This window comes from Lithobates pipiens, unplaced genomic scaffold (genome assembly GCF_037356315.1).
Source record: "Lithobates pipiens isolate NorthernLeopardFrog02 unplaced genomic scaffold, aLitPip1_a1.2 Scaffold_30, whole genome shotgun sequence".
NCBI classification, from domain to species: Eukaryota; Metazoa; Chordata; class Amphibia; order Anura; family Ranidae; genus Lithobates; species Lithobates pipiens.
Window position 1 is genome coordinate 154,411,041 of NW_027507791.1, and position 12,112 is coordinate 154,423,152.

A 12,112-nucleotide genomic window follows, 5' to 3' on the forward strand; every position below is an offset into this window, starting at 1 on the left:
GCCGTCCGTAGGTCCTGGATGAGTGGAGACGATCTTCTGAAGGGTCATGTGATAGAAGTGACGCCATAATGGGTGTTAGTAAGCTGTTCCAAATGGAAAGGATCTAGGGAATATAAGGCCATATGGGTTCTTACTAGTATATGGTGAATTAGGTAGAAGGTTGTGTCAGACGGTGAAAGTCATCAGTGGTTCTGAAGTGTTGCCAAGGGGCCCATTTCGAGGCATATTTAGTCGGTGTGTCGTTGTTAATATGAATAAGTTCCTCCAGTTGTGCTATTTTATCTACTCTCCGGAGCCATTCTTTAGTGGAGGGAGCGGTAGAAGACCTCCAATGGATTGGGATGCATTGCTTGGCTGCACTAATTAGGTGGAGTGTAAGGGACTTACGGTAAGATGTTCTAAAGGGAACTTTGTGGTGCAAGAGATATAGAGCTGGGTTAAAGGGCAATTCTGTACATGTAATTTTGTTAATTAACAGATGTATTTTTTGCCAAAAAGGTTGGATGGCCGAGCAGAGCCACCATAAGTGCAATAGAGTGCCACGCTGATTTTGGCATCTCCAACAGATATCAGAAACTTGAGCATCCCAGGAGTGGATCAGAGCAGGGGTTCTATACCATCGGCATTGAAGTTTGAACCCATTTTCCTGAGTGGACACATTTAGAGTGCCTTTATGAATATTGAGGAAAATGTTTTCCCAGTCTTCACTAGAAATGGATAAATCGAGGTCTTTCTCCCAGGCCTTGCAAGCCAAAGAGTATATCTTTGATATAAGAGGGAATGAGTTAAGGATATGAGGTGCGTCAGAGGCGTTTTGGAAGAACAGAGTTTCTCAAAGGGGGTCAGAGGTCTAGTACAGTCCGTTTGTTTGTTAATACAATGTAGGTAATGTCGAATCTGTTGGTAGGTCCACACGGGAATAGGGGGTGTTTTCATGTCAGCGGCCAATTGCTGAGCCGTAAGTAATCCTCCATTTTTGTAAAAAGATGATATCTGTAGTGGTGTAGATTTGTTATGTAGGTAACCTTTTATTCAGAGTCTTGTGGCCCCTAATCACCAATAGAATGTTGATCTACTGAAAAACTTGTCTTGAAGGAATTCTCCCTTGAGGCAAAGCTGGAAATTGTTTTGGCTAAGGTAGAAGGATTCAAAAGGATAAATAGAAAAGGAATAATGTGATATTTGATCTTTGAATGCTTGAACTCAAGGCTGTTTTCTTAACCTCAGTGATTTGTATAACAGCCAAGGAAGGTAAACTACACAGAAGCCAATCATGGTCTGTTCAGGCTCTATACACTGATAGACAAATTTTGTTTACAGATATAGCCAAACCTTTTACTCCTCTGTCCACTCTTTTCTGTAGACAATACACACATTTTGGAGAGTTGCTGATGTTTAGTTATTAACCTGTACCTTCATTTTCTTTTTAGATATACTGTTTGGCATGAAACCCGAGGAAAGACCAAATATACAGTGCCTTGCGAAAGTATTCGGCCCCCTTGAACTTTTCAACCTTTTGCCACATTTCAGGCTTCAAACATAAAGATATAAAATTTTAATTTTTTGTGAAGAATCACCAACAAGTGGGACACAATTGTGAAGTGGAACAAAATCTATTGGATATTTTAAACTTTTTTAGCAAATAAAAAACTGAAAAATGGTGCATGCAAAATTATTCGGCCCCTTTACTTTCAGTGCAGCAAACTCACTCCAGAAGTTCAGCGAGGATCTCTGAATGATCCAATGTTGTCCTAAATGACTGATGGTGATAAATAGAATCGACCTGTGTGTAATCAAGTCTCTGTATAAATGCACCTGCTCTGTGATAGTCTCAGGGTTCTGTTGAAAGCGCAGAGAGCATCATGAAGACCAAGGAACACACCAGGCAGGTCCGTAATACTTTTGTGGAGAAGTTTAAAGCCGGATTTGGATACAAAAAGATTTCCCAAGCTTTAAACATCCCAAGGAGCACTGTGCAAGCGATCATTTTGAAATGGAAGGTGTATCAGACCACTGCAAATCTACCAAGACCTGGCCGTCCCTCTAAACTTTCAGCTCAGACAAGGAGAAGACTGATCAGAGATGCAGCCAAGAGGCCCATGATCACTCTGGATGAACTGCAAAGAACTACAGCTGAGGTCTACAGCTGAGGTATCTCAAAGATACCCATAACAAGTCTTGTCTAAAGTTTGCCACAAGCCACCTGGGAGACACACCAAACATGTGGAAGAAGGTGCTCTGGTCAGATGAAACCAAAATCAAACTTTTTGCCCACAATGCAAAACGATATGTTTGGCGTAAAAGCAACACAGCTCATCACCCTCAACACACCATCCCCACTGTCAAACATGGTGGTGGCAGCATCATGGTTTGGGCTAGGGATGAGCTTCGTGTTCGAGTCGAACATACGTTTGACTCGAACATCGGCTGTTCGCCCGTTCGCGAATTCCGAACATTATGGGCCGTTCGCGCCAAATTCGTGTGGCGCTCACGGCCCACAATGCACTGTGTCATCGCAGTGCATTGCTGGCTCATGATTGGCCAAGCATGCACTGTGACCCCGCATGCTGAGCCAATCACAGCGCCAGCAGTGAGGAGAGCCATTATTGGCCACAGGCAGGATGCCTGTGGCCAATCATAGCTCAGGCTGTGTAGTACACGCCCCACACTATATAAGGCCGCCAGCGCGGCGGCCTTGTGTAGTGTGTTGGCGTCTGAAGCAGTTAGTGGGTGTTCTGTGTACCTTCAACACAGTACACACCGATCGTTATCGGCCGATTTTCGATCTTGCTCTTCTGTAGTGGTTGCTGTCTGCTTGCCCTGACCGCAGTATACACCGCTATATTCACCTATATAGCTAGCGATATATCTATCTTTTATAATAGAGCTTGCAGTCAGTAGTGTTAGGAGCTTGTGCGTGCTGTCTGCGTGCTCTGTACCCAGTACACACGGCTATATCCACCTACATAGCTCTTCTCTATTTGAGTCCACTTGCCATCTGCAGGAGTTATTGGAAGTTGTGTGTGCCTCCAGCACAGCACAGTATACATCTGTATATACCCCTTTATCTCTGGTGTTCTATAAAAAAGGCATCTGCAGGAGTTAGTGGGTGTTTTGTGCCTCCAGCACAATATACACCTGTATCTACCCTTTATTGCTGTTCTATAATAAGGCCATCTGCAGGGCTTAGTGGGTATTGTGTGACTCCATTACAGTATACCCTTTTATCTCTTGTGTTCTATAATAAAGGCATCTGCAGGAGTTAGTGGGTGTTGTGTGCCCCCAGCACAATATACACTACCCAACTGCTGTTTTACCCAACTCCCTTCAGGCCATTACCATGTCTGGAAGGCCAGCAAGGAGAGGCAGACAGGCGCGAGCCGATAAAAGAGGGCAAGCAGGCTCTGTGTCTAGAGACAACAGTGCTGGTCGTGGACGCGGTGCATTGTCATCAGCACGTGGCCATGGGACACGCTTGTCCTTCTTTTCGGCAGCTGGACATGTTGAACCGCAACATGCCAATGACTTGGTAGAGTGGATGACCAAGCCCTCTTCATCCTCCTCATCCTCTCTCACCCAGTCTCAAGGTACTAGCAAAGCAGCTGCCAACGCATCGTCTTCCCTCGTCTCAATGTCATCATCAGTGACTCCTTCCCTAGACCCACCACGTCCTCCTGAGGAGTCTCCTGAACTCTTTGAGCACAGTGTTGGGTACATGCTCCAGGAGGATGCCCAGTGTTTTGTAGGCTCTGATGATGACACTCAGCTAGAGGAAGGCAGTAGCGTGAATGCAGAGAGAGGGGATGCTCAAGAAGGACAGCAATCTGGCAGTCATGTTCCACAAGCTGTAGCATATTGCCAGGTTTGCTACAGCGATGAAGAGGGAGGGGATGATGAGGGCACTGACTCCACGTGGGTGCCTGGTAGGAGAGAGGAGGAGGAGGAGGAGGAGGAGGAGGCACATGTCCAAAGAGGCAGGATGCCCTCCGGGGGCCAGCTTAGGGGCAGCACACCGACTGAATCACCCCGCAGAGCTCCGCTTGTGCAGGGCGCTGCCTCTGCGCGTTATTCTAAAAGTTCTTTGGTGTGGGCCTTTTTTGAGACGAGTGCATCAGATCGCACCGCTGCTATTTGCAACATATGTCTCAAGCGTATCTCGCGTGGCCAAAACATCAGCTGCTTGGGCACCACATGCTTGACCAGACATATGTTGACCTGCCATGCAGCTCGTTGGCAAGCGTACCTCAAAGACCCACACCAAAGAACAAAGCGGACCTCTCCTTGCTCCTCATCAGCTGGCATCTCCAACCCCACTAGACCTTCAGTCCTCTCTGAAACCTGCTCTGAGAGGAATGAAGGTGTAGAATTAGGTGTGTCACAGCCAAGTGCTTCCGGGCACTCTGCTAGCAGTACACCCACGTCCGATTATAGCAGGCAAATGTCCCTGCCCCAGCTGCTGGACCGGCGAAAGAAGTTCCCTCCCAGCCATCCACATGCCCAGCGGTTGAATGCTAGCTTGGCTAAATTGCTAGCACTTCAACTGCTGCCTTTTCAGTTGGTAGACTCGGCCCACTTCCGTGAGTTTGTACAATGTGCGCAGGGGCGGGCTGGGTCGGGGGGCAGGGTGGAAATTTCCCCCCAGGCCGGCACCTACATTATGTTTAAAACGGCCGCTGGTCGTTTGTTCATTTCTTTTTTTACGCTGTGACGGGCAGCCGGGACCCAGTTCAATAATCTCCTTCTCTCTGTGGTTGTGTCGCTCCGTTCTGATCAGTCTCGGGCAGCGGCTGTCACTCACAGCCGAGCAGAGTGAAGCCGCCTCCCCCTCCTCCATGCACAGCACTGTGTAGACATGAAGGAGGAGGGGGAGGCGGCTTCACTCTGCTCGGCTGTGAGTGACAGCCACTGCCGGGACTGATCAGAACGGCGCGTCGTGAGTCACGTGACCACAGAGAGAAGGGGATTATTGCGCCGGGTCCCGGATCACTGAGCCGACAGATGTCACTCAACTCGGGTGCTGCTCGCACCTCCCCCCTGCAATGCCACTGCCTTGGGCTCGAGGTACATTATGGGTCCTTAGGGGGGTTCTTTACTGTGGGGGGTCCTGCACTGTAGAGGGGGTCCTGCACTGTAGAGGGTGTCTGCACTGTAGAGGGGGTCCTGCACTGTAGAGGGGGTCTGCACTGTAGAGGGGGTCCTGCACTGTAGAGGGGGTCTGCACTGTAGAGGGGGTCTGCACTGTAGGGGGGGTCCTGCACTGTAGAGGGGGTCCTGCACTGTAGAGGGGGTCTGCACTGTAGAGGGGTCCTGCACTGTAGAGGGGGTTTGCACTGTAGAGGGGTCCTGCACTGTAGAGGGGTCCTGCACTGTAGGGGGGTCCTGCACTGTAGGGGGGGTCCTGCACTGTAGAGGGGTCCTGCACTGTAGAGGGGTCCTGCACTGTAGAGGGGGTCTGCACTGTAGGGGGGGTCTGCACTGTAGAGGGGGTCCTGCACTGTAGAAGGGGTCCTGCACTGTAGGGGGGTCCTGCACTGTAGAAGGGGTCCTGCACTGTAGGGGGGTCTGCACTGTAGGGGGAGGGGTATGTACTGTAGGGGAAGATTCGGCACTGTAGGGGGGTCTGTACTGTAGGGGAGTCTGTACTGTAGGGGGGTCTGCGCTGTAGGGTGGAGGGGTCTGTACTGTAGGAGGGTCTGCACTGTAGATGGGGGTCTGTATGGTAGGGAGGGGGGTCTGCACTGTAGGGGGTCTGTGTAACATGCAGGGGGTCCAGAGCTGTGAGGGGCTGTGTAATGTAAAGGGGTGCGGAGGTGCGGGGTGCTGTGTAATGTAAAGGGGTCCAGAGGTACAAGGGCTGTGTAATGTAAAGGGGTCCAGAGGTTCAGGGTGCTGTGTAATGTAAAGGGGTCCAGAGGTACAAGGGCTGTGTAATGTAAAGGGGTCAGGAGGTAAGGGGTCCAGAGGTACAAGAGCTGTGTAATGTAAAGGGGTCAGGAGGTAAGGGGTCCAGAGGTACAAGAGCTGTGTAATGTAAAGGGGTCCAGAGGTGCAGGCTGCTGTGTAATGTAAAGGGGTCAGGAGGTGCAGGCTGCTGTGTAATGTAAAGGGGTCCTTAGGTGCAAGGTCCTGTGTAATGTAAAGGGGTCCTTAGGTGCAAGGTCCTGTGTAATGTAAAGGGGTCCTTAGGTGCAGGGTGCTGTGTAATGTAAAGGGGTCCAGAGGTACAAGGGCTGTGTAATGTAAAGGGGTCCAGAGGTTCAGGGTGCTGTGTAATGTAAAGGGGTCCAGAGGTACAAGGGCTGTGTAATGTAAAGGGGTCAGGAGGTAAGGGGTCCAGAGGTACAAGAGCTGTGTAATGTAAAGGGGTCAGGAGGTGCAGGCTGCTGTGTAATGTAAAGGGGTCCAGAGGTGCAGGCTGCTGTGTAATGTAAAGGGGTCCTTAGGTGCAAGGTCCTGTGTAATGTAAAGGGGTCCTTAGGTGCAAGGTTCTGTGTAATGTAAAGGGGTCCGGAGGTGCAGGGTGCTGTGTAATGTAAAGGAGTCCAGAGATGCAGGGTGCAGTGTAATTTAAAGGGGTCCAGAGGTGCAGTTGTGGAGAGGGGGGGTGCACAGTAGTGACAAAAAAGATATTGAAGGATGCAGAGGTATGCAGGGGACACAGTGGGTGTTTTTACATTTTATGGTGGGGGGGGGGGGTGCCAGATATAGGATCCGCCCCGGGTGCCAAATGCTCTAGGTACGCCCCTAGTGTGAGCACAGCAGACTACAACTCCAATCCCAGGAGTCTCAGAGGCAGGCCAGGTGTGCGGCACGTCAGGGGAGGGGACGCCCGGCGTCAAGAACGCCACGTCGCACGTGACCTGCTGGGCTTATGGGGAGCAGTGGCTAGCTGCAGTCTGCAGAGAAGATGAGACCTGCTTCAGGATCATTAAGATGAGACCTGCTTCAGGATTATCTAACACCCTCCCCCCCACCAGCGGACTTAACACCCTCCCTCCCACCAGCAGACTTAACACCCTCCCCCCCAACCAGTGGACTTATCTAACACCCTCCCGCCCACCAGCGGACATAACACCCTCCCCCCCAACCAGCGGACTTATCTAACACCCTCCCCCCAACCAGCGGGCTTATCTAACACCCTCCCCCCCAACCAGCAGACTTAACACCCTCCCCCCACCAGCAGACTTAACACCCTCCCCCCCACCAGCAGACTTAACACCCTCCCCCCCCACCAGCGGACTTATCTAACACCCTCCCCCCCACCAGCGGACTTAACACCCTCCCCCCCACCAGCAGACTTAACACCCTCCCCCCCAACCAGCGGGCTTATCTAACACCCTCCCCCCCAACCAGCGGGCTTATCTAACACCATCCCCCCCAACCAGCGGGCTTATCTAACACCCTCCCCCCCACCAGCGGACTTAACACCCTCCCCCCCACCAGAGGACTTGACACCCTCCCCCCCACCAGCAGACTTATCTAACACCCTCCCCCCCCAACCAGCGGACTTATCTAACACACTCCCCCCCACCAGCGGACTTATCTAACACCCCGCCCACCAGCAGACTTATCTAACACCCTCCCCCCCACCAGTGGACTTATCTAACACCCTCCCCCCCAACCAGCAGACTTATCTAACACCCTCCCCCCCACCAGCGGACTTATCTAACACCCCCCCACCAGCGGACTTATCTAACATCCTCCCCCCACCAGCGGACTTATCTAACACCCTTCCCCCACCAGCGGATTTATCTAACACCCTCCCCCCCACCAGCGAACTTATCTAACACCCTCCCCCCCACCAGCGGACTTATCTAACATCCTCCCCCCACCAGCGGACTTATCTAACACCCTTCCCCCACCAGCGGACTTATCTAACACCCTCCCCCCACCAGCGAACTTATCTAACACCCTCCCCCCACCAGCGGACTTATCTAACACCCTCCCCCCCACCAGTGGACTTATCTAAAATGCTCCCCCCACCCACCAGCGGACTTACCTAACACCCTCCCCCCACCAGCGGACTTACCTAACACCCTCCCCCCACCAGCGGACTCACCTAGCTGATTAAGTGGTTCAATGGGCCACTTGACTGGACTTGCCCCCCAGGCCTAAGGCTGCCAGCCCTCCCCTGAATGTGCGGTTCCTCAGTGGCAGGTCCCCAAACGCCACTTTTACTCACGGAAGGCGATTTCGGCTCTCTACCGGCATGTGGAAGGCAATGTCCTTGCCTCGCTGGACAGGGCGGTCAGCGGTAAGGTGCATATTACCGCTGACTCATGGTCCAGCAGGCATGGACAGGGACGTTACCTGTCTTTCACGGCCCATTGGGTCACTCTTCTGGCAGCTGGGAAGGATGCAGGACAAGGTGCAGTAGTGTTGGAGGTTGTTCCGCCACCACGCCTCCAAAATGCTACTATTGGTTGTGACACACCTCTCTCCTCCACCCCCTCCTCTTCTTCTTCCTCCATGGCCTCTTCCAGTGCTCTGTCCTCAGAACCAGTGGTGCTCCGTAGGTGTTCCAGGGGCTGAGCAAGTACGCAGGCAAAACGATGCCATGCCGTGCTTGCGCTGGTTTGTTTGGGGGACAGGAGCCACACTGGGGCGGATGTTTTGTCAGCTCTGCAGGGGCAGGCCGAGAGGGGGTTGACGCCACGCCAGCTTAAGCCAGGAATGGTGGTTTGCGACAATGGCACCAACCTCCTCTCCGCCCTCCGACAGGAACAACTGACCCATGTGCCCTGTGTAGCTCACGTCCTTAACCTGGTGGTGCAGCGGTTCTTGGGCAGGTATCCCGGCTTACAGGATGTCCTGAAGCAGGCCAGGAAAGTCTGTGTGCATTTCCGCCGATCATTTAATGCCTGTGCTCAGCTGGCTGAGCTCCAAAAGGAGTTGAACCTGCCCAAGAACCGCCTTATATGTGACATGCCCACCAGGTGGAACTCAACGTTGGCCATGCTGCAGCGGCTGCACACGCAGCAGAGGGCCATCAATGAGTACCTTTGCGACTACGGCACCAGGACAGGGTCAGGGGAGCTCGGTTTTTTCTCACCACGCCAGTGGGGCATGATCAGGGATGCATGCACTGTCCTGTCACCGTTTGAGGAGGCCACAAGGATGGTGAGCAGTGACAGTGCATGCATCAGTGACACTGTACCTCTTGTCCACCTCTTGAAGCATACGCTGCGTGGAATAATGGACAGGGCACTTGAGGCAGAACAGAGGCAGGAAGAGGAGGACTTCCTTGCCTCTCAAGGCCCCCTTTATCCAGACAGTGTTCCTGCTGTGCCACCCATCACACAGGAAGAGGATGAGGAGGAGGAAGAGGAGGAGGAGGATGATTGTGTCAGCATGGAGGTGGAGGCTGGCACTCAGCATCAGCAGCAGCAGTCTTGTAGGGATGATTTACAGTCCCAAGAAACACGTGGACTTGTACGTGGCTGGGAGGAGGTAGCTGGGGATCATGTTGTCCTTAGTGACCCAGAGGACTCCGGACCGAATGCCTCAGATAACCTACGCTGCATGGCCTCCCTGATCCTGCAAAGCCTGCGGAAGGATCCTCGTATTCTTCGGATCAAGGAGAGGAACCATTAATGGCTGGCCACTCTCCTTGATCCACGGTACAAGGGTAAGGTTGCCGACCTTATCTTGCCATCGCAGAGGGAGCAGGGAGCAGAGGATGAGACATCTCCGGGAGGTCTTGCAGAAAGGTCTGTGCAACGCGTTCCCAGAGACTGGGAGGTTACAGACTCCTGGTCCTGGACAACGTGTTGCTGAGGCATCGGTCTGAAGGAGCGGTGGAGAAGGTGGCCGTCTGACTGATGCTTTCAGACAATTTTTTAGTCCGCAGCCCCAAGGTATGATCGGTTCCAGCAACCATCGCCAGCGTCTGATTTACATGGTGCAGGAATACCTAGGGGCAAGGTCAGACTTGGACACCTTTCCCACCGAAAATCCTCTGGCTTACTGGGTCTTGAGGATGGATCACTGGCCAGAGCTTGAACAGTATGCAATTGAGCTACTGGCCTGTCCTGCATCCAGAGTTCTTTCGGAATGCACCTTCAGTGCTGCTGGTGGCTTTGTTACCGATCACAGGGTGCGCCTGTCCACCGAATCAGTTGATCGACTGACCTTCATCAAGATGAATCAGTCTTGGATCACCCACAGCTACCAAGCACCTGAAGCTGATGTAACTGAATAATTTTTTTTTAAATATCACATCCCTTCAAGACTGCCTATGCTGATGCTGAGTGACTGTCCTGTTATGTTGATTGTCTATCCTATAATTTTTCTGCCCCTGTTTAACAGGGGCGTTTAATTACAATTTTTTATGCAATGCTTTGCAGCAGGGCTAATTCCTGCAATAAAACAAGAGTATATGGGAGAGGTTGCAGTGTCATGGCACCAGCACCAGTGCCTAAGGCCCAATTTTTCTGCCCCTGTTTAACAGGGGCGTTTAATTACAATTTTTTATGCAATGCTTTGCAGCAGGGCTAATTCCTGCAATAAAACAAGAGTATATGGGAGAGGTTGCAGTGTCATGGCACCAGCACCAGTGCCTAAGGCCCAATTTTTCTGCCCCTGTTTAACAGGGGCGTTTAATTACAATTTTTGATGCAATGCTTTACAGCAGGGCTAATTCCTGCAATAAAACAAGAGTATATGGGAGAGGTTGCAGTGTGGTGGCACCAGCACCAGTGCCTAAGGCCCAATTTTTCTGCCCCTGTTTAACAGGGGCGTTTAATTACAATTTTTGATGCAATGCTTTGCAGCAGGGCTAATTCCTGCAATAAAAATAGAGTATATGGGAGAGGTTGCAGTGTGGTGGCACCAGCACCAGTGCCTAAGGCCCAATTTTTCTGCCCCTGTTTAACAGGGGCGTTTAATTACAATTTTTGATGCAATGCTTTGCAGCAGGGCTAATTCCTGCAATAAAACAAGAGTATATGGGAGAGGTTGCAGTGTGGTGGCACCAGCACCAGTGCCTAAGACCCAATTTTTCTGCATCTGTTTAACAGGGACATGTAATTACAATTCTTGATATAATGTTTCACAGGAGGGCCCGTTCCCGTGCCCACCCAGAGTAACTGTGAGGACTTATAGTGTTGTGGCACCAGCACCACAACCACCAAAGGTCAATTTTTCTACCACTGTTCAACAATGGCATGTAATTACAATTCTTGAAATAATCGTTCACAGCAGGGCGCTCCAGCGCCCACCAAGAGTCACTTTCAGGGCTTACAATGTTGTGGCAAAACCAACACCTTGTTCCGCCATTTCTGCAGAGCATATAGGGCAGGCCCCTACTTTCAAACATCCAACTTACAAACATCTTCTACTTGCAAACGGAAGGAGACAACAGCAAGTGAGATGAAAAAAGATGTACGACAAAACAAATTACCGTATATACTCGAGTATAAGCCGAGATTTTCAGCCTCTTTTTTGAGGCTGAAAGTGCCCCCCTCGGCTTATACTCGAGTCATCGCCGTCTGACTGCTCGATCAGCGTATCGAGCAGACAGACGGCGGACATACTACAATTTGAAAGCCGCGCCTCCTTCTCCGCCTCCGCCTGTGATAGGCGGAACACTGAATTTCCCAGCAGCCTGTGTTCCGCCTATCACGGACATCGTCTCATCCTCGTCCGTAGTACGAGGATGAGACGATATCGGTGATAGGCGGAACACAGGCTGCTGGGAAATTCAGTGTTCCGCCTATCACAGGCGGAGGCGGAGGCGGGGCTTTTGAATTTTAGAATGGCCGCCGAGGCGATCCTGGCAAGGCACGGGACGGAGGCAAGGCAAGGCACGGCACGGGACGGGACGGAGGCAAGGTACGACACGACACGGGACGGAGGCAAGGAGGCAAGGCACGGCACGGGACGGAGGCAAGGAGGCAAGGCACGGCACGGGACGGAGGCAAGGAGGCAAGGCACGGCACGGGACGGAGGCAAGGAGGCAAGGCACGGGACGGAGGCTCGGGACACAGGTAGGCTGGACACACACACACACACACACACACACACACACACACACACGGACACACACACATGGACACACACACACAGGGATGGATGGATGGAGACACACACACACAGGGATGGATGGATGGAT